Raw genomic sequence first — 19,310 nt, 5'->3', positions numbered from 1 at the left:
AAGGAAGGAAGGAAGGGAAGGAAGGAAGGAAGGAAGGAAGGAAGGAAGGAAGGAAGGAAGGAAGGAAGGAAGGAAGGAAGGAAGGAAGGAAGGAAGGAAGGAAGGAAGGAAGGAAGGAAGGAAGGAAGGAAGGGGAATGAGGGGGTGAGGGTTGTACTGTTTTCTCATGTCTGTAAATCTGTAACTAAAGTAGAAAAAATCAGCAACGCAACAAAGAGTTTCACAGCTGATAAAGGTTATCCATCAGCCACAAGCAACACACAAATTAAACGTTACAAATTGGTTTATTTATGGACATTTTGCAGACAGAAACATAACATTTGATCGATACCATTTCAAATATCCGCCCAGACAGTGGATAACGTGGTTTTGATCAACAGTATAATCCGTGGTAGTGTTTAATCAACAACAGAAACTACAGGGGTGTCTTCAGTCAGAAATATAACACATAGAGGGAACAGCCTATTCTACCTGACCAGGACATTGTGTCTGTTCTACACAAAATATTTCTATCTGAAAGTTTCACAACGTCATCATACTGAACATGGCTGTAGGCAAGCTACTCTTCGACCGATGGCGGTGGGGACAGTTTGAGCTGGAAGTTCTCGCTGTGGAATATACTTCCTGTTCCTGGTTGGGAGGGGTTTAGGAGGCCCGCCTTCGTTGCCATGGCAGTGGGAGATTTCTGACAGGATGGCCAACTGGAGGATAAGACCAGACATGATAACAATCAGAGAGATGATGCATGGGATTAGTGTCAGGGTAAAAACTGGTGAGGGATAGGAAAATAAAGAGACAAAGAGACACAGAGACACAGACACAGAGACAGACACAGAGAGACAGAGACACAGAGACACAGACAGCCGGAGAGACAGAGACACAGAGAGACACAGAGAGACACAGAGAGACACAGAGAGACACAGAGAGACACAGAGAGACACAGAGAGACAGACACAGAGAGACACAGAGAGACAGACACAGAGAGACAGAGAGACAGAGAGACAGAGAGAGACACAGAGAGACAGAGAGAGAGACACACAGAGAGAGAGAGAGACACAGAGAGAGACACAGAGAGACAGAGACACAGAGAGACAGAGACACAGACACAGAGACACAGAGAGAGAGAGACACAGATGAGAGACAGAGACAGAGACAGAGACACAGAGAGACAGAGACACAGAGAGACAGAGACAGAGAGACAGAGACACAGAGAGAGACACAGAGAGACAGAGACACAGAGAGACAGAGACACAGACACAGAGACACAGAGAGAGACAGAGACACAGAGACAGAGACACAGAGAGAGAGAGAGAGAGAGAGAGAGAGAGAGAGAGAGAGAGACAGAGAGAGAGGCCTTTAATTTCTGTTCTTCTGCCATCATGACACCTTCCTAACACCACAGTGATTCTCCATCTCTCTCTTTCTCCATCCCTCTCTCCATCTCTTCTACATCTCAATCTACAGGAAGGCAGAGGAGGCTGACTGACATCTACAGGAGGGCGAGGAGGCAGGCTGACTGACATCTACAGGAGGGAGAGGAGGAAGGCTGACTGACATCTACAGGAGGGAGAGGAGACAGGCTGACTGACATATAGGGAGGGAGAGGAGACAGGCTGACTGACATATATAGGAGGGAGAGGAGACAGGCTGACTGACATCTATAGGAGGGAGAGGAGGAAGGCTGACTGACATCTATAGGAGGAGAGGAGGCTGACATCTATAGGAGGGAGAGGAGACAGGCTGACTGATATCTATAGGAGGGAGAGGAGGAAGGCTGACTGACATCTACAGGAGGGAGAGGAGACAGGCTGACTGACATATATAGGAGGGAGAGGAGACAGGCTGACTGACATATATAGGAGGGAGAGGAGAGACAGGCTGACTGACATCTATAGGAGGGAGAGGAGACAGGCTGACTGACATCTATAGGAGGGAGAGGAGACAGGCTGACTGACATCTATAGGAGGGAGAGGAGACAGGCTGACTGACATCTATAGGAGGGAGAGGAGGAAGGCTGACTGACATCTATAGGAGGGAGAGGAGGAAGGCTGACTGACATCTATAGGAGGGAGAGGAGGCTGACATCTATAGGAGGGAGAGGAGACAGGCTGACTGATATCTATAGGAGGGAGAGGAGGCTGACATCTAAAGGAGGGAGAGGAGACAGGCTGACTGATATCTATAGGAGGGAGAGGAGGCTGACATCTATAGGAGGGAGAGGAGACAGGCTGACTGATATCTATAGGAGGGAGAGGAGACAGGCTGACTGATATCTATAGGAGGGAGAGGAGGCTGACATCTAAAGGAGGGAGAGGAGACAGGCTGACTGATATCTATAGGAGGGAGAGGAGGCTGACATCTATAGGAGGAGAGGAGACAGGCTGACTGATATCTATAGGAGGGAGAGGAGACAGGCTGACTGATATCTATAGGAGGGAGAGGAGGCTGACATCTAAAGGAGGGAGAGGAGACAGGCTGACTGATATCTATAGGAGGGAGAGGAGGCTGACATCTATAGGAGGGAGAGGAGACAGGCTGACTGATATCTATAGGAGGGAGAGGAGACTGACTGACTGATATCTATAGGAGGGAGAGGAGACTGACTGACTGATATCTATAGGAGGGAGAGGAGACTGACTGACATATCTATAGGAGGGAGGAGACTGACTGACTGATATCTATAGGATGGAGAGGAGACATCTATAGGAGGGCGAGGAGGCTGACTGACATCTATAGGAGGGAGAGGAGGCTGACTGACATCTATAGTAGGGAGAGGAGGCTGACTGACATCTATAGGAGGGAGAGGAGGCTGACCAACATCTATAGGAGGGAGAGGAGGCTGACCGACATCTATAGGAGGGAGAGGAGGCTGACTGACATCTATAGGAGGGAGTGGAGGCTGACTGACATCTATAGGAGGGAGAGGAGACTGACTGACTGATATCTATAGGAGGGAGAGGAGACTGACTGACATATCTATAGGAGGGAGAGGAGACTGACTGACTGATATCTATAGGATGGAGAGGAGTGACATCTATAGGAGGGCGAGGAGGCTGACTGACATCTATAGGAGGGAGAGGAGGCTGACTGACATCTATAGGAGGGAGAGGAGGCTGACTGACATCTATAGGAGGGAGAGGAGGCTGACTGACATCTATAGGAGGGAGAGGAGGCTGACCGACATCTATAGGAGGGAGAGGAGGCTGACCGACATCTATAGGAGGGAGAGGAGGCTGACTGACATCTATAGGAGGGAGTGGAGGCTGACTGACATCTATAGGAGGGAGAGGAGGCTGACCGACATCTATAGGAGGGAGAGGAGGCTGACCGACATCTATAGGAGGGAGAGGAGGCTGACCGACATCTATAGGCGGGAGAGGAGGCTGACCGACATCTATAGGAGGGAGAGGAGGCTGACCGACATCTATAGGAGGGAGAGGAGGCTGACCGACATCTATAGGCGGGAGAGGAGGCTGACTGACATCTATAGGAGGGAGAGGAGGCTGACATCTATAGGAGGGAGAGGAGGCTGACCGACATCTATAGGAGGGAGAGGAGGCTGACTGACATCTATAGGCGGGAGAGGAGGCTGACTGACATCTATAGGAGGGAGAGGAGGCTGACTGACATCTATAGGAGGGAGAGGAGGCTGACTGACATCTATAGGAGGGAGAGGAGGCTGACTGACATCTATAGGAGGGAGAGGAGGCTGACTGACATCTATAGGAGGGAGAGGAGGCTGACTGACATCTATAGGAGGGAGAGGAGGCTGACTGACATCTATAGGAGGGAGAGGAGGCTGACTGCTACAGAATGAGAAGAGCTTGCATATGAATGGTACAGAATATAGAACATTGTACAGTAGAATATAGGAACCATATGCAGGATGTATATCCTATTAATAGGATGGAGAGGAAGGGGAGTGGGGAAGAGGAGGGAGAAAGGAAGGAGTGTAGCTACCGCTCTTTGAATAGCCTAATCAGACAGTGGAAAGGGAACATTGGAGTTCTGCAATCAGTAGAAGCAGCCTACTTGAAAGCCAGGCATGGAAATGACAGAGGGAGATGACGCCATGTTTGAATTAAATCTACTGGACACTTATGGAGGTATGATGTACAATGGAGGGAGTGAGAGAGAATTAGAGAGGAGAGGGACCACCAGAGAGAGGAAAGGAAGGAATGAGGGAGAGAGAGAGAGACAGAGGGAGGGGAGAGAGAGAATTAGAGGAGAGGGACCACCAGAGAGAGAGTAAAGGAAGGAATGAGGGAGAGAGAGAGAGACAGAGGGAGGGAGAGAGAGAATTAGAGAGGGACCACCAGAGAGAGAGGAAAAGGAAGGAATGAGGGAGAGAGAGAGAGAGACAGAGAGGGAGTGAGAGAGAATTAGAGAGGAGAGGGACCACCAGAGAGAGAGGAAAGGAAGGAATGAGGGAGAGAGAGAAAGACAGAGAGGGAGGGAGAGAGAGCGAGAGAGGGAGGGAGAGAGAATTAGAGAGGAGAGGGACCACCAGAGAGAGAGGAAAGGAAGGAATGAGGGAGAGAGAGAGAGAGACAGAGAGGGAGGGAGAGAGAGACAGAGAGGGAGGGAGAGAGAGACAGAGAGGGAGGGAGAGAGAGAGACAGAGAGGGAGGGAGAGAACTAGAGAGGAGAGGGACCACCAGAGAGAGAGGAAAGGAAGGAATGAGGGAGAGAGAGAGAGACAGAGAGGGAGGGAGAGAGAAAGATAATTAGAGATAAGGTAGAGGGGAGAGAGAGAATTAGAGAGGAGAGGGACCACCAGAGAGAGAGGAAAGGAAGGAATGAGGGAGAGAGAGAGAAAGAAAGATAATTAGAGAGAAGGTGGAGGGGAGAGAGAGAGAATTAGAGAGAAGGTGGAGGGGAGAGAGAGAGAATTAGATAGAAGGCGGAGGGGAGAGAGATAATTAGAGAGAAGGTTGAGGGAGAGAGAGAATTAGAGAAGGTGAGGGGAGAGAGAATTAGAGATAAGGTTGGAGGAGATAGAGAATTAGAGGAAGGTGGAGGGGAGAGAGAATAGAGAGAAGGTGGAGGGGAGATAGAGAATTAGAGAGAAGGTGAGGGGGAGAGAGAATTAGAGAGAAGAGGGGAGATAGAGAATTAGAGAGAAGGTGGAGGGGAGATAGAGAATTAGAGAGAAGGTGGAGGGGAGATAGAGAGATTAGAGAGAAGGTGGAGGGGAGAGAGAGAATTTAGAGAGAAGGTGGAGGGAGAGAGAGAGAATTAGAGAGAAGGTGGAGGGGAGATAGAGAATTAGAGAGAAGGTGGAGGGGAGAGAGAGAGAGAAGGTTAGAGAATTAGAGAGAAGGTGGAGGAGAGTTAGGAGAAGGCAGGAGGGAGAGAGAGAATTAGAGAGAAGGTGGAGGGAGAGAGAGAATTAGAGAGAAGGTGGAGGGGAGAGAGAGAATTAGAGAGAAGGTGGAGGGGAGAGAGAGAATTAGAGAGAAGGTGGAGGGGAGAGAGAGAATTATAGAGAAGGTGGAGGGAGAGAGAGAATGAGAAGGTGGAGGGAGAGAGAGAATTAGAGAGAAGGTGGAGGGAGATAGAGAATTAGAGAGAAGGTGGAGGGGAGAGAGAATTAGAGAGAAGGTGGAGGGGAGAGAGAGAATTAGAGAGAAGGTGGAGGGAGAGAGAATTAGGAGAGAAGGTGGAGGGGAGAGAGAGAATTAGAGAGAAGGTGGAGGGGAGAGAGAGAGAGAGAGAGAATTAGAGAGAGAAGGTGGAGGGGAGAGAGAGAATTATAGAGAAGGTGGAGAAGGTGGAGGGAGAGAGAATTATGGAGAGAAGGTGGAGAAGGTGGAGGGAGAGAGAATTAGAGAGAGGTGGAGGGAGAGAGAGAATGGAGAGAAGGTGGAGGGAGAGAGAGAATTAGAGAGAGAAGGTGGAGGGGAGAGAGAGAATTAGAGAGAGAAGGTGGAGGGGAGAGAGAGAATTAGAGAGAAGGTGGAGGGAGAGAGAGAATTAGAGAGAAGGTGGAGGGGAGATAGAGAATTGGAGAGAAGGTGGAGGGAGAGAGAGAATTAGAGAGAAGGTGGAGGGAGAGAGAGAATTAGAGAGAGAAGGTGGAGGGGAGAGAGAATTAGAGAGAAGGTGGAGGGAGAGAGAGAATTAGAGAGAAGGTGGAGGGGAGAGAGAGAATTATAGAGAAGGTGGAGGGGAGAGAGAAATTAGAGAGAAGGTGGAGGGAGATAGAGAATTAGAGAGAAGGTGGAGGGAGGAGAGAGAGAATTAGAGAGAAGGTGGAGGGGAGAGAGAGAATTAGAGAGAAGGTGGAGGGGAGAGAGAGAATTAGAGAGAAGGTGGAGGGGAGATAGAGAATTGAGAGAAGGTGGAGGGAGAGAGAGAATTAGAGAGAAAGGTGGAGGGGAGATAGAGAATTAGAGAGAAGGTGGAGGGGAGAGAGAGAATTAGAGAGAAGGTGGAGGGGAGAGAGAATTAGAGAGAAGGTGGAGGAGAGAATTAGAGAGAGAATTAGAGAATTAGAGAGAGGTGGAGGGGAGAGAAATAATTGAAGAGAGAAGGGAGAGGACAGACCAACAGAGTAAGACTTTAGGTGTGGAGGGGAGCTGCTAATGATCACAACGGAAGGAACCACAGACACCCCTGATAGAAGAAGGTGGAGGGGGAGAGAGAGAGATTGAGAGAGAAGGTGGAGGAGAGAAGAATTAAGAGAGAAGGTGGAGGATGTTTAGAGACAGGGTTTTAGGAGACAGGATGTTTGATACAGGGTTTTAACCCAGACAGGATGTTTGAGAGAAGGTACAGGGTTTTAACTTCTGGACCAGACAGGATGTTTGATAGAGGGTTTTAACCCAGACATGAGGGGAGAGAGAGAATTGATAGAGAAGGTTTTATAAGGTGGACAGGATGTTTGACAGGGTTTTAACCCAGACAGGATGTTTGATACAGGGTTTTAACTCTCCACCAGACAGAGATGATTGAAGGTGGACAGGGTTTTAACCCAGACAGGATGTTTGATACAGGGGTTTTAACCCAGACAGGGGAGAGAGAGAATTAGAGGGGTTTAGGGGAGAGAGATGATGTTTGGAGGGGACAGGGTTTTAACCCAGACAGGATGTTTGATACAGGGTTTTAACTCTGGACCAGACAGGAATTAGATTGAAGGTGGAGGGTTTTAACCCAGACAGGATGAAGGTGGAGGGGGAGGAGAATTAACCCAGACAGGGGAGATGTTTGATACAGGGTTTTAACCCAGACATGATGGGAGATAGAGAATTAGAGAGAAGGTACAGGGTTTTAGAGAGAATGATGTTTGATAGAGGGTTTTAACCCAGACAGGAGAGAAATTTGAAGACAGGGTTTTAACCCAGACATGAAGTTTGATACAGGGTTTTAACCCAACACCCCTGACAGAAGATGGAGGCTTTTGATACAGGGTTTTAACCCAGACAGGATGTTTGATACAGGGTTTTAACCCAGACAGGATGTTTGATACAGGGTTTTAACCCAGACAGGATGTTTGATACAGGGTTTTAACCCAGACAGGATGTTTGATACAGGGTTTAACCCTCCACCAGACAGGATGTTTGATACAGGGTTTAACCCAGACAGGATGTTTGATACAGGGTTTTAACCCAGACAGGATGTTTGATACAGGGTTTTAACCCAGACAGGATGTTTGATACAGGGTTTTAACCTCCACCAGACAGGATGTTTGATACAGGGTTTAACCCAGACAGGGTGTTTGATACAGGGTTTTAACCCAGACAGGATGTTTGATACAGGGTTTTAACCCAGACAGGATGTTTGATACAGGGTTTTAACCCAGACAGGATGTTTGATACAGGGTTTTAACCCAGACAGGATGTTTGATACAGGGTTTTAACTCTCCACCAGACAGGATGTTTGATACAGGGTTTTAACCCAGACAGGATGTTTGATACAGGGTTTTAACCCAGACAGGATGTTTGATACAGGGTTTTAACCCAGACAGGATGTTTGATACAGGGTTTTAACCCAGACAGGATGTTTGATACAGGGTTTTAACCCAGACAGGATGTTTGATACAGGGTTTTAACCCAGACAGGATGTTTGATACAGGGTTTTAAGCCAGACAGGATGTTTGATACAGGGTTTTAACCCAGACAGGATGTTTGATACAGGGTTTTAACCCAGACAGGATGTTTGATACAGGGTTTTAACCCAGACAGGATGTTTGATACAGGGTTTTAACCCAGACAGGATGTTTGATACAGGGTTTTAACCCCAGACAGGATGTTTGATACAGGGTTTTAACCCAGACAGGATGTTTGATACAGGGTTTTAACTCTCCACCAGACAGGATGTTTGATACAGGGTTTTAACCCAGACAGGGTGTTTGATACAGGGTTTTAACCCAGACAGGGTGTTTGATACAGGGTTTTAAGCCAGACAGGATGTTTGATACAGGGTTTTAAGCCAGACAGGATGTTTGATACAGGGTTTTAACCCAGACAGGATGTTTGATACAGGGTTTTAACCCAGACAGGATGTTTGATACAGGGTTTTAACCCAGACAGGATGTTTGATACAGGGTTTTAACCCAGACAGGATGTTTGATACAGGGTTTTAACCCAGACAGGATGTTTGATACAGGGTTTTAACCCAGACAGGATGTTTGATACAGGGTTTTAACCCAGACAGGATGTTTGATACTATCATCTAGCACATTCTACAGGTAATGACTTTCCCTCCCTCCCTCCCTCCTCCCTCCCTCCCCTCCCTCTGTCCCTCCCTCCTCCCTCTCCCTCCCTCCTCCCTCCTCTCTATTGATGGGATATATTCCTACAGTTTGACAGTCTTCATCATGTCATTATCTCCCAGGGAAGCCACATGGTACTCAGCCACCCATCTGTGTGTGTCTGTCTTCTCGTATCATTCACTTGTTCAGACCTCAGACAGATGTTGGTTGGAGTGTTATACTCTGTGTGTGTGTGTGTGTGTGTGTGTGTGTGTGTGTGTGTGTGTGTGTGTGTAACCATCAAATCTATCAGAAGGGCTCTTCTAACTCTGGAAAGGATTAGGGTCAAAGATGGGAACATGTCGCCATGGTAACAACATCTCCACGACGACAGAGTCCCAACGCTACTGGTTGCTGCCATTGTCCCAAGAGAATCATATTTTTTCAATTCATTCATTGAATTTCATTGATGTGAATATAATTGATTGAATTGAAAACTACTGAATTGAACCCAACCCTGGCCAACATGGGCGGGGGTTAGGACCCTATTGGCAACAGTCTCATTGGCTGCTTACATAGAGAATTCATTCTCCACACTCAACTTCAAAGGTCACTCACTCTGTTATTGTTGGTTCAGCTCTCAACACAGTCTATATCAGGATGGTAATGAGCACAGAGGCTGAGGTACATGAATTAATGAAGAATGAATGACAGTGTGTGTGTGTGTGTGTTTTTACGCCTCGGTAAACCAAATTGAATTGATAAGGGGACGGAATAGAGGAGGCTCTCTCTCTGTTCATTATTTACTCATGTGGGAGGATAAGACACATAGATTTGAACAACCTGGAGGGACAATTAGGAGAGGGAGGGAGAAGAGGAGGGAGGGGAGGGAGGGGGGGAGAAGAGGAGGGAGGGGAGGGAGAAGAGGAGGGAGGGAGAGGGAGAAGAGGAGGGAGGGAGGGAGGAGGGAGGGAGGGAGGGAGAAGAGGAGGGAGGGGAGGGAGGGGAGGGAGGGGAGGGAGGGGAGGGAGGGGAGGAGAAGAGGAGGGAGGGGAGGGAGGGAGAAGAGGAGGGAGGGAGAAGAGGAGGGAGGGGAGGGAGGGAGGGAGAGGAGGAGGGAGGAGGGAGGGAGGGAGAGGGGAGGGGAGGGAGGGAGAAGAGGAGGGAGGGGAGGGAGGGGAGGGGGAGGGAGGGAGGGGAGGAGGGAGAAGAGGAGGGAGGGGAGAAGAGAGGGAGGGGAGGGAGGGAGAAGAGAGGAGGGAGGGGGGGAGGGAGAAGAGGAGGGAGGGGAGGGAGGGAGAAGAGGAGGGAGGGAGAAGAGGAGAAGAGGAGGGAGGAGAAGAGGAGGGGGAGGAGGGAGGAGAAGAGGAGGAGGGGAGGGAGGGAGAAGAGGAGGGAGGAGAAGAGGGAGGGAGGGGGGGAGGGAGAAGAGGAGGGGAGGGGAGGGAGGGAGGAGGAGGGAGGGAGGGGGAGGGAGGGGAGGGAGGGAGGGAGGGAGGAGGGAGGGAGAAGAGGAGGGAGGGAGAAGAGGAGGGAGGGAGAAGGGAGGGAGGGGAGGGAGGGAGAAGAGGAGGGAGGAGAAAGAAGGGAGGGGAGGGAGGGAGAAGAGGAGGGGAGGGAGAAGGGAGGGAGGGGAGGGGAGGGAGGGAGAAGAGGAGGGAGGGGAAGAGGGAGGGAGGGGAGGGAGGGGAGGGGAGGAGGGAGGGGAGGGAGGGAGAAGAGAGAGGAGGGAGGGGAGGAGAAGAGGAGGGAGGGAGGGAGGGGAGGGAGGAGGAGGAGGGAGGGAGGGAGAAGGGGAGGGAGGGAGGGAGGAGGGGGGAGGGAGAAGAGGGAGGAGGGAGGGAAGAGGAGGGAGGGAGGAGGGAGGAGGGAGGAGGGGAGAAGAAGAGGGAGGGGAGGGAGGGGGAAGAGGGGGAGGGAGAAGGAGGGAGGGGAGGGAGGGGAGGGAGGGAGGGGAGGGAGAAGAGGGAGGGAGGGGAGGGAGAAGAGGAGGGAGGGGGAGGGAGAAGAGGAGGGAGGGGAGGGAGAAGAGGAGGGAGGGGAGGGAGAAGAGAGGGAGGGGAGGGAGAAGAGGAGGGAGGGAGGGAGGGAGGGGAGGGAGAAGAGGAGGGAAGAGAGAAGAGGAGGGAGGGGAGGGAGAAGAGGAGGGAGGGGAGGGAGAAGAGGGAGGGAGGGAGGAGAAGAGGAGGGAGGAGGGAGAAGAGGAGGGAGGGGAGGGAGAAGAGGGAGGGAGGGGAGGGAAGAGGAGGGGAGGGGAGGAGAAGAGGGAGGGAGGGAGGAGAAGAGGGAGGGAGGGGAGGGAGAAGAGGGAGGGAGGGAGGGAGAAGGGGAGGAGGGAGGAGGGAGGGGAGGGGAGGGAGAAGAGGGAGGGGAGGGGAAGAGGAGGGAGGGGAGGAGAAGAGGAGGGAGGGGAGGGAGAAGAGAGGGAGGGGAGGGAGGAGGAGGGAGGGGAGGGAGAAGAGGGAGGGAGGGGAGGGAGAAGAGGGAGGGGAGGGAAGAGGAAGAGGGAGGGAGGGGAGGGAGAAGAGGGAGGGAGGGAGGGAGGGAGGAGGAGGAGGGAGAAGGGGGAGGGAGAAGAGGGAGGGAGGGGAGGGAGAAGAGGGAGGGAGGGGAGGGGGAGGAGGGAGGGGAGGAGAAGAGGAGGGGGGGAGGGAGAAGAGGAGGGAGGGGGGAGAAGAGGAGGGATTTAGGGGGGAGAAGAGGAGGGAGGGGAGGGAGAAGAGGAGGGGAGGGAGAAGAGGGGAGGGAGGGAGGGAGAAGAAGGGAGGGGGGAGAAGAGGGAGGGAGGGGAGGGAGAAGAGGGAGGGAGGGAGGGAGGGGAGGGAGAAGAGGAGGAGGGAGAGGGAGAAGAGGGAGGGAGGGAGAGGGAGAAGAGGAGGGAGGGGAGGGAGAAGAGGAGGGAGGGGAGGGAGAAGAGGGAGGGAGGGGAGGGAGAAGAGGAGGGAGGGGAGGGAGAAGAGGGAGGGAGGGGAGAAGAGGAGGGAGGGGAGGGGAGGGAGGAGGAGGGAGGAGAAGGGAGAAGAGGGAGGGAGAAGAGGGGAGGGGAGGGAGAAGGAGGGAGGGGAGGGGAGGGAGGGGAGGGAGAAGAGGAGGGAGGGGAGGGAGAAGAGGGAGGAGGGAGGGAGAAGAGGGAGGGAGGGGAGGGAGAAGAGGGAGGGAGGAGGGAGGGAGGGGAGGAGGGGAGGGGAGGGAGGGGAGGGAGAGGGAGGGAGAAGAGGAAGGAGGGAGAAGAGGAGGGAGGGGAGGGAGAAGAGGAGGGAGGGGGAGGGAGAAGAGGAGGAGGGGAGGGAGAAGAGGAGGGAGGGGAGGGAGAGGGGGAGGGAGAAGAGGAGGGAGGGAGGAGAAGAGGGAGGGAGGGGAGGGAGAAGAGGGAGGGAGGGAGGGAGAAGAGAGGGAGGGGAGGGAGAAGAGGGAGGGAGGGGAGGGAGAAGAGGAGGGAGGGGAGGGAGAAGAGGGGGGAGGGGGAGGGAGAAGAGGGAGGGAGGGGAGGGAGAAGAGGAGGGAGGGAGGAGGGAGAAGAGGAGGGAGGGGAGGGAGAAGAGGGAGGGAGGGGAGGGAGAAGAGGAGGGAGGGGAGGGAGAAGGAGGGGGGAGGGGAGGGAGAAGAGGAGGGAGGGGAGGGAGAAGAGGGAGGGAGGGGAGGGAGAAGAGGAGGGGGGAGGGGAGAAGAGGGAGGGAGGGGAGGGAGAAGAGGGAGGGAGGGGAGGAGAAGAGGGAGGGGAGGGGAGGGAGAAGAGGAGGGAGGGGAGGGAGAAGAGGGAGGGAGGGGAGGGAGGGGAGGAGGGAGGGGAGGGAGGGGAGGGGAGGGAGGGGAGGAGAAGAGAGGGAGGGAAGGGGAGGGAGAAGAGGGAGAAGAGGAGGGGAGGGAGAAGAAGAGGGAGGGGAGGGAGAAGAGGGAGGGAGGGGAGGGAGGAGCAGGAGGGAGGAGAAGAGGAGGGAGGGGAGGGAAAGAGGGGAGGGAGGGGAGGGAGAAGGGAGGGAGGGGAGGAGAGAAGAGGGAGGAGGGGAGGAGAAGAGGGAGGGAGGGGAGGGAGAAGAGGGAGGGAGGGGAGGGAGAAGAGGGAGGGAGGGGAGGGAGGGGAGGAGGGGAGGGAGGAGAAGAGGAGGGAGGGGAGGGAGAAGAGGGAGGGAGGGGAGGGAGGGAGGGGAGGGAGGGGAGGAGGGAGGGGAGGGAGAAGAGGAGGAGGGGAGGGAGAAGAGGAGGGAGGAGGGAGAAGAGGAGGGAGGGGAGGGAGAAGAGGGAGGGGAGGGGAGGGAGAAGAGGAGGGAGGGGAGGGAGAAGAGGGAGGGAGGGGAGGGAGAAGAGGGAGGGAGGGGAGGAGGGAGGGGAGGGAGAAGAGGAGGGAGGGGAGGGAGGGAGAAGAGGGAGGGAGGGGGGGAGGGGAGGGAGGGAGAAGAGGAGGGAGGGAGGGGAGGGAGAAGAGGAAGGGGAGGGAGGGGAGGGAGGGAGGGAGGAGAAGGGGAGGGGAGGATGAGGAGGAGGGGAGGAGAAGAGGAGGGAGGGAGGGAGGGGAGGAGAAGAGGAGGGAGAGGGAGAAGAGGAGGGAGGGAGGGAGGGGAGGGAGAGAGGAGGGAGGGGAGGGAGAAGAGGAGGGAGGGGAGGGAGAAGAGGGAGGAGGGAGGGAGAAGAGGAGGAGGGAGGAGAAGAGAGGGAGGGGAGGGAGAAGAGGGAGGGAGGGGAGGGAGAAGAGGGAGGGGAGGGGAGGGAGAAGAGGGGAGGGAGGGGGGGAGGGAGGGAGGGAGGGAGAAGGAGGGAGGGGAGGGAGAAGAGGAGGGAGGGGAGGGGGAGGAGGGAGGGGAGGGAGGGAGGGAAGGGAGAAGAGGGAGGGAGGGGAGGGAGAAGAGGAGGGAGGGGAGGAGAAGAGGAGGGAGGGGAGGGGAGGGGGAGGGAGGAGGGAGAAGAGGAGGGAGGGAGGGAGAAGAGGGAGGGAGGGGAGGGAGAAGAGGAGGGAGGGGAGGGAGAAGAGGGAGGAGGGGAGAAGAGGAGGGAGGGGAGGAAGAGGGAGGGAGGGGAGGGAGAAGAGGAGGAGGAGGGAGAAGAGGAGGGAGGGGAGGGAGAAGAGGGAGGGAGGGGGAGGGGAAGAGGAGGGAGGGGAGGGAGAAGAGGAGGGAGGGGAGGGAGAAGAGGGAGGGAGGGGAGGAGAAGAGGGAGGGAGGGGAGGGAGAAGAGGAGGGAGGAGGAGAGGAGGGAGGGAGGAGGGAGAAGAGGGAGGGAGGGGAGGGAGAAGAGGGAGGGAGGGAGGGAAGAGGAGGGAGGGGAGGGAGAAGAGGAGGGAGGGGAGGGAGAAGAGGGGAGGGAGGGGAGGGAGAAGAGGGAGGGAGGGGAGAGGGAGGGAGGGAGGAGGGAGGGGAGGGAGAAGAGGAGGGAGGGAGGGAGAAGAGAGGAGGGAGGAGGGAGAAGAGGGAGGGAGGAGGAGAAGAGGGAGGGAGGGAGAAGAGGGAGGGAGGGAGAAGAGGGAGGGAGGGAGGAGGGAGGGGAGGAGAAGAGGAGGAGGGGAGGGAGGGAGAAGAGGAGGGAGGGGAGGAGGGAGGGGAGGGAGAAGAGGAGGGAGGGAGGGGAGGGAGAAGAGGAGGGAGGGGAGGGAGGGGAGGGAGGGAGGGGAGGGAGAAGAGGGAGGGAGGAGGGAGAAGAGGAGGGAGGGGAGGGAGAAGAGGGAGGGAGGGGAGGGAGGGAGGGAGAAGAGGAGGGAGGGGAGGGAGGGGAGGGAGGGGAGGGAGGGGAGGGAGAAGAGGAGGGAGGGGAGGGAGGAGAGGGAGGGAGGGGAGGGAGAAGAGGAGGGAGGGGAGGGAGAAGAGGAGGGAGGGGAGAGAAGAGGGAGGGAGGGGAGGAGGGAGGGGGAGGGGAGGGAGGGAGGGGAGGGAGGGGAGGAGGGGGGAGAAGAGGAGGGAGGGGAGGGAGGGGAGGGGAGGGAGGGGAGGGAGAGGGAGAAGAGGAGGGAGGGAGGGAGAAGAGGGAGGGAGGGGAGGGAGAAGAGGAGGGAGGGGAGGGAGGGAGGGAGAAGAGGAGGGAGGGGAGGGAGGGGAGGAGAAGAGGGGGAGGGGAGGGGAGGAGGGAGAAGAGGAGGGAGGGGAGGGAGGGGGAGAAGAGGAGGGAGGGGAGGGGAGGGAGAAGAGGAGGGAGGGGAGGGAGGGAGGGAGAAGAGGAGGGAGGGGAGGGAGGGGAGGGAGAAGAGGAGGGAGGGGAGGGAGAAGAGGAGGGAGGGGAGGGAGAAGAGGAGGGGAGGGAGAAGAGGAGGGGAGGAGGGAGAAGAGGAGGGAGGGAGGGAGGGGAGGGAGAAGAGGGAGGGAGGGGGAGGGAGAAGAGGAGGGAGGGGAGGGAGAAGAGGAGGGAGGGGAGGGAGAAGAGGAGGGAGGGGAGGGAGAAGAGGGAGGGAGGGGAGGGAGGGGAGGGAGAAGAGGAGGGAGGGGAGGGAGGGGGGAGGGAGGGGAGGGAGGGAGGGAGGGAGGGGAGGGAGAAGAGAGGGAGGGGAGGGAGGGAGGGGAGGGAGGGAGAAGAGGAGGGAGGGGAGGGAGAAGAGGGAGGGAGGGGAGGGAGAAGAGGAGGGAGGGGAGGGAGGGGAGGGAGGGGAGGGAGGGGAGGGAGAAGAGGAGGGAGGGGAGGGAGGGGAGGGAGAAGAGGAGGGAGGGGAGGGAGGGGAGGGAGAAGAGGAGGGAGGGGAGGGAGGGGAGGGAGAAGAGGAGGGAGGGGAGGAGGGGAGGAGAAGAGGAGGGAGGGGAGGGAGAAGGGAGGGAGGGAGGGAGAAGAGGAGGGAGGGGAGGGAGGGGAGGAGAAGAGGAGGGAGGGGAGGGAGGGGAGGGAGGGAGGGAGAAGAGGGAGGGGAGGGAGGGAGAAGAGGAGGGAGGGGAGGGGAGGGAGAAGAGGAGGGAGGGGAGGGAGAAGAGGAGGGGGAGGGGAGGGAGAAGAGGAGGGAGGGGAGGGAGAGGAGGGAGGGGAGGGAGGGGAGGAGGGGAGGGAGAGAGGAGGGAGGGGAGGGAGGGGAGGGAGGGAGAAGAGGAGGGAGGGGAGGGAGGAGAAGAGGAGGGAGGGGGAGGGAGAAGAGGAGGGAGGGGAGGGAGAAGAGAGGAGGAGGGGAGGGAGGGGAGGGAGGGAGAAGAGGAGGGAGGGGAGGGAGGGAGAAGAGGGAGGGGAGGGAGAAGGGGAGGAGGGGAGGGAGGGAGAAGAGGAGGGAGGGGAGGGAGAAGAGGGAGGGGGGAGGGAGGGAGAAGAGGAGGAGGGGAGGGAGGGGAGGGAGAAGAGGAGGAGGGGAGGGAGGGGAGGGAGAAGAGGAGGGAGGGAGGGAGGGAGAAGAGGAGGGAGGGGGGAGGGAGAAGAGGAGGGAGGGGAGGGAGGGAGAAGAGGAGGGAGGGGGAGGGAGAAGAGGAGGGAGGGAGGGAGAAGAGGAGGGAGGGAGGGAGAAGAGGGGAGGGGAGGGAGGGAGGGAGGGAGAAGAGGGGAGGGGAGGGAGGGAGAAGAGGAGGGAGGGGAGGGAGAAGAGGAGGGAGGGGAGGGAGAAGAGGGAGGGAGGGGAGGGAGAAGAGGAGGGAGGGGAGGGAGGGAGGGAGGGAGGGGAGGGAGAGATGGGAGGGAGGGAGGAAGAGAGGGAGGAGGGAGGGGAGGGAGAAGAGGGGGGAGGGAGAAGAGGAGGAGGAGGGAGGGAGGGAGGGAGGGAGGAGAAGAGGAGGGAGGGGAGGGAGGGGAGGAGGGAGGGGAGGGAGAAGAGGAGGGAGGGGAGGGAGGGAGGGAGAAGAGGAGGGAGGGAGGGAGGGGAGGAGAGGGAGGGAGAAGAGGAGGGAGGGAGGGAGAGGAGGGGAGGAGGGAGGGAGGGAGGGGAGGGAGGAGGGAGGGGAGGGAGGAGGAGGGAGGGGAGGGAGGGGAGGGAGGGAGGGAGAAGAGGAGGGAGGGGAGGGAGGGAGAGGGAGGGAGGAGGAGGGAGGGAAGGGGAGGGAGGGAGGGGAGGGAGGGAGGGAGAAGAGGGAGGGAGGGAGGGAGAAGAGGAGGGAGGGGAGGGAGGAGGGAGGGAGAAGAGGGAGGGAGGGGAGGGAGAAGAGGGAGGGAGGGGAGGGAGAAGAGGAGGGAGGGGAGGGAGAAGAGGGAGGGAGGGGAGGGAGAAGAGGGAGGAGGGGAGGGAGAAGAGGAGAGGGGAGGGAGGGGAGGAGGGAGGGGAGGGAGAAGAGGAGGGAGGGGGAGGGAGGGGAGGAGGGAGGGAGGGAGAAGAGGAGGGAGGGGAGGGAGGGGAGGAGGGAGGGGAGGGAGAAGAGGAGGGAGGGGAGGGAGAAGAGGGAGGGAGGGGAGAAGAGGAGGGAGGGGAGGGAGAAGAGGGAGGGAGAAGAGGGAGGGGGGGAGGGAGAAGAGGGAGGGAGGGGAGGAGAAGAGGAGGGAGGGAGGGAGAAGAGGGAGGGAGGGGAGGGAGAAGAGGAGGGAGGGGAGGGAGGGAGGGAGAAGAGGAGGGAGGGAGGGAGAAGAGGAGGAGGGGAGGGAGAAGAGGGAGGGAGGGGAGGGAGAAGAGGAGGGAGGGGAGGGAGAAGAGGGAGGGAGAAGAGGGAGGGAGGGGAGGGAGGAGAAGGAGGGGGGGAGGGGAGGGGGAGGAGGGAGAAGAGGGAGGGAGGGGAGAGAGAAGAGGAGGGAGGGAGGGAGGGAGGGAGAAGAGGGAGGGAGAAGAGGGAGGGAGGGGAGGGAGAAGAGGGAGGGAGGGAGGGAGAAGAGGGAGGGAGGGGAGGGAGAAGAGGAGGGAGGGAGGGAGAAGAGGAGGGAGGGGAGGGAGAAGAGGGGAGGGAGGGAGAGAGAAGAGGAGGGAGGGGAGGGAGGGAGGGAGAAGAGGGAGGGAGGGGAGGGAGAAGAGGGAGGGAGGGGAGGGAGAAGAGGGAGGGAGGGGAGGGAGAAGAGGAGGGAGGGGAGGGAGAAGAGGGAGGGAGAAGAGGAGGGAGGGGAGGAGGGAGAGGGGAGGGAGGGGGAGGGAGAAGAGGGAGGGAGGGAGGGAGAAGAGGGGAGGGAGAAGAGGAGGGAGGGGAGGGAGAAGAGGAGGGAGGGAGGGAGAAGAGGGAGGGAGGAGAAGAGGAGGGGGAGGGGAGGGAGGGGAGGGAGAAGGAGGGAGGGGAGGGAGAAGAGGGAGGGAGGGGGAGGGAGAAGAGGGAGGGAGGGAGGGAGAAGAGGGAGGGAGGGGAGGGAGAAGAGGGAGGGAGAGGAGGGAGGGGAGGGAAAAAGAGGGAGGGAGGGGAGGGAGAAGAGGGAGGGAGGGGAGGGAAGAGGGAGGAGAAGAGGAGGGAGGGGAGGGAGAAGAGGGGAGGGGAGGGAGAAGAGGAGGGAGGGGAGGGAGAAGGGAGGGAGGGGAGGAGAAGAGGGAGGGAGGGGAGGGAGAAGAGGGAGGGAGGAGGGAGAAGAGGGAGGGAGGGGAGGGAGAAGAGGGAGGGAGGGGAGGGAGAAGAGGAGGGAGGGGAGGGAGAAGAGGGAGGGAGGGGAGGGAGAAGAGGGAGGGGAGGGAGAAGAGGGAGGGAGAAGAGGGAGGGAGGGGAGGGAGAAGAGGGAGGGAGAAGAGGGAGGGAGGGAGGGAGAAGAGGAGGGAGGAGGGAGAAGAGGGGGGAGGGGAGGGGAGGGAGGGAGGGGAGGGAGGAGGAGGGGAGGGAGGGAGAAGAGGGAGGGAGGGGAGGAAAAGAGGGAGGGAGGGGAGGAGAAGAGGGGAGGGAGGGAGAATTATTATATTTCTTTCATTCCAAGATGGCGTAGCAGTCGGACGTGTGTTTTGTCTTGTCCCGTCCTGTCTAGTGTAAATATAGTTTTCTTCGTTCTTTTTCTGTATATATTTCGTACATATTTTAATCTCACTTTCAAACTAGAGCTGAATATACTCTCCTGCAACCCGCATCACCCAATGTGGTACGGATCTGCTTTTTCTATACTTTACTTTAGAACCGGAACCACCATCAGAAGCTAGCCAGCTAACTAGCTTCTAGCTCGTACTCAGTTAGCCATTGCTAGCGGTCTTCTAAGCTAACTAGGACACCAGCGCGACATCAACCCAGAGCATATCAGACTGCTCTTTCTCTACCACATCTCCGGATTCCTACCGCAAGCTCTGAACCTTTACACCGGATCATCGCAACTAGCTAGCTGCAATCCGAGTGGCTACTCCTGGCTAACGTCTCTGTCCCAAAACAAGCTACAGTTAGCCTTGAGCTAAGCCCATCTCCCGACTAGCCGAAGAGGCCCAACAATACCTCTTTTGCCAATTGGCCTGGACCCTTTACTGCCGACACGGAGCCCCGCCGATCCATCACGACTGGTCCGACGACATAATCGTCCGAGGTGGTTTCAACAGGCTTTTTCGTTGCGACATTGCCAAAGATCCATCTGCTGGCCAAGGCCCGCGAGCTTTCTGAAACGCTGTGTCTCCAGCTCACCCAGCGTACTAGAGCTCCTGTAGCATACTCCTGGACTACAATTACCCGGGCCCACGACCGGTCTGTCGATGTCACCGCAAGAAGAGGAATAAACAGACTCACCCCATCGCGACGTCCCCCAAAGGTTAGCTCTCTAGCCCTCGCTATCTCCCTGCTTGCTAATTCGGCCTGCTAACGGCTAGCTTGTCTAGCCCGGGCCTACGAACTGTTAGCTTGTTAGCACAGGCCTGCTAACCATCTGA

At 57.3% G+C, this 19,310-nt stretch overlaps 1 pseudogene; it reads right to left on the bottom strand.

Moving 5' to 3' along the window:
* Positions 1–265: 265 nt before the first annotated feature.
* LOC118383697 (vacuolar protein sorting-associated protein 8 homolog) overlaps positions 266–19,310 on the bottom strand; it is a 161,782-nt pseudogene continuing 142,737 nt past the window's right edge.

Source organism: Oncorhynchus keta, unplaced genomic scaffold (genome assembly GCF_023373465.1).
Source record: "Oncorhynchus keta strain PuntledgeMale-10-30-2019 unplaced genomic scaffold, Oket_V2 Un_contig_226_pilon_pilon, whole genome shotgun sequence".
NCBI lineage: Eukaryota > Metazoa > Chordata > Actinopteri > Salmoniformes > Salmonidae > Oncorhynchus > Oncorhynchus keta.
This window is presented reverse-complemented; position numbering and strand designations above follow the sequence as displayed.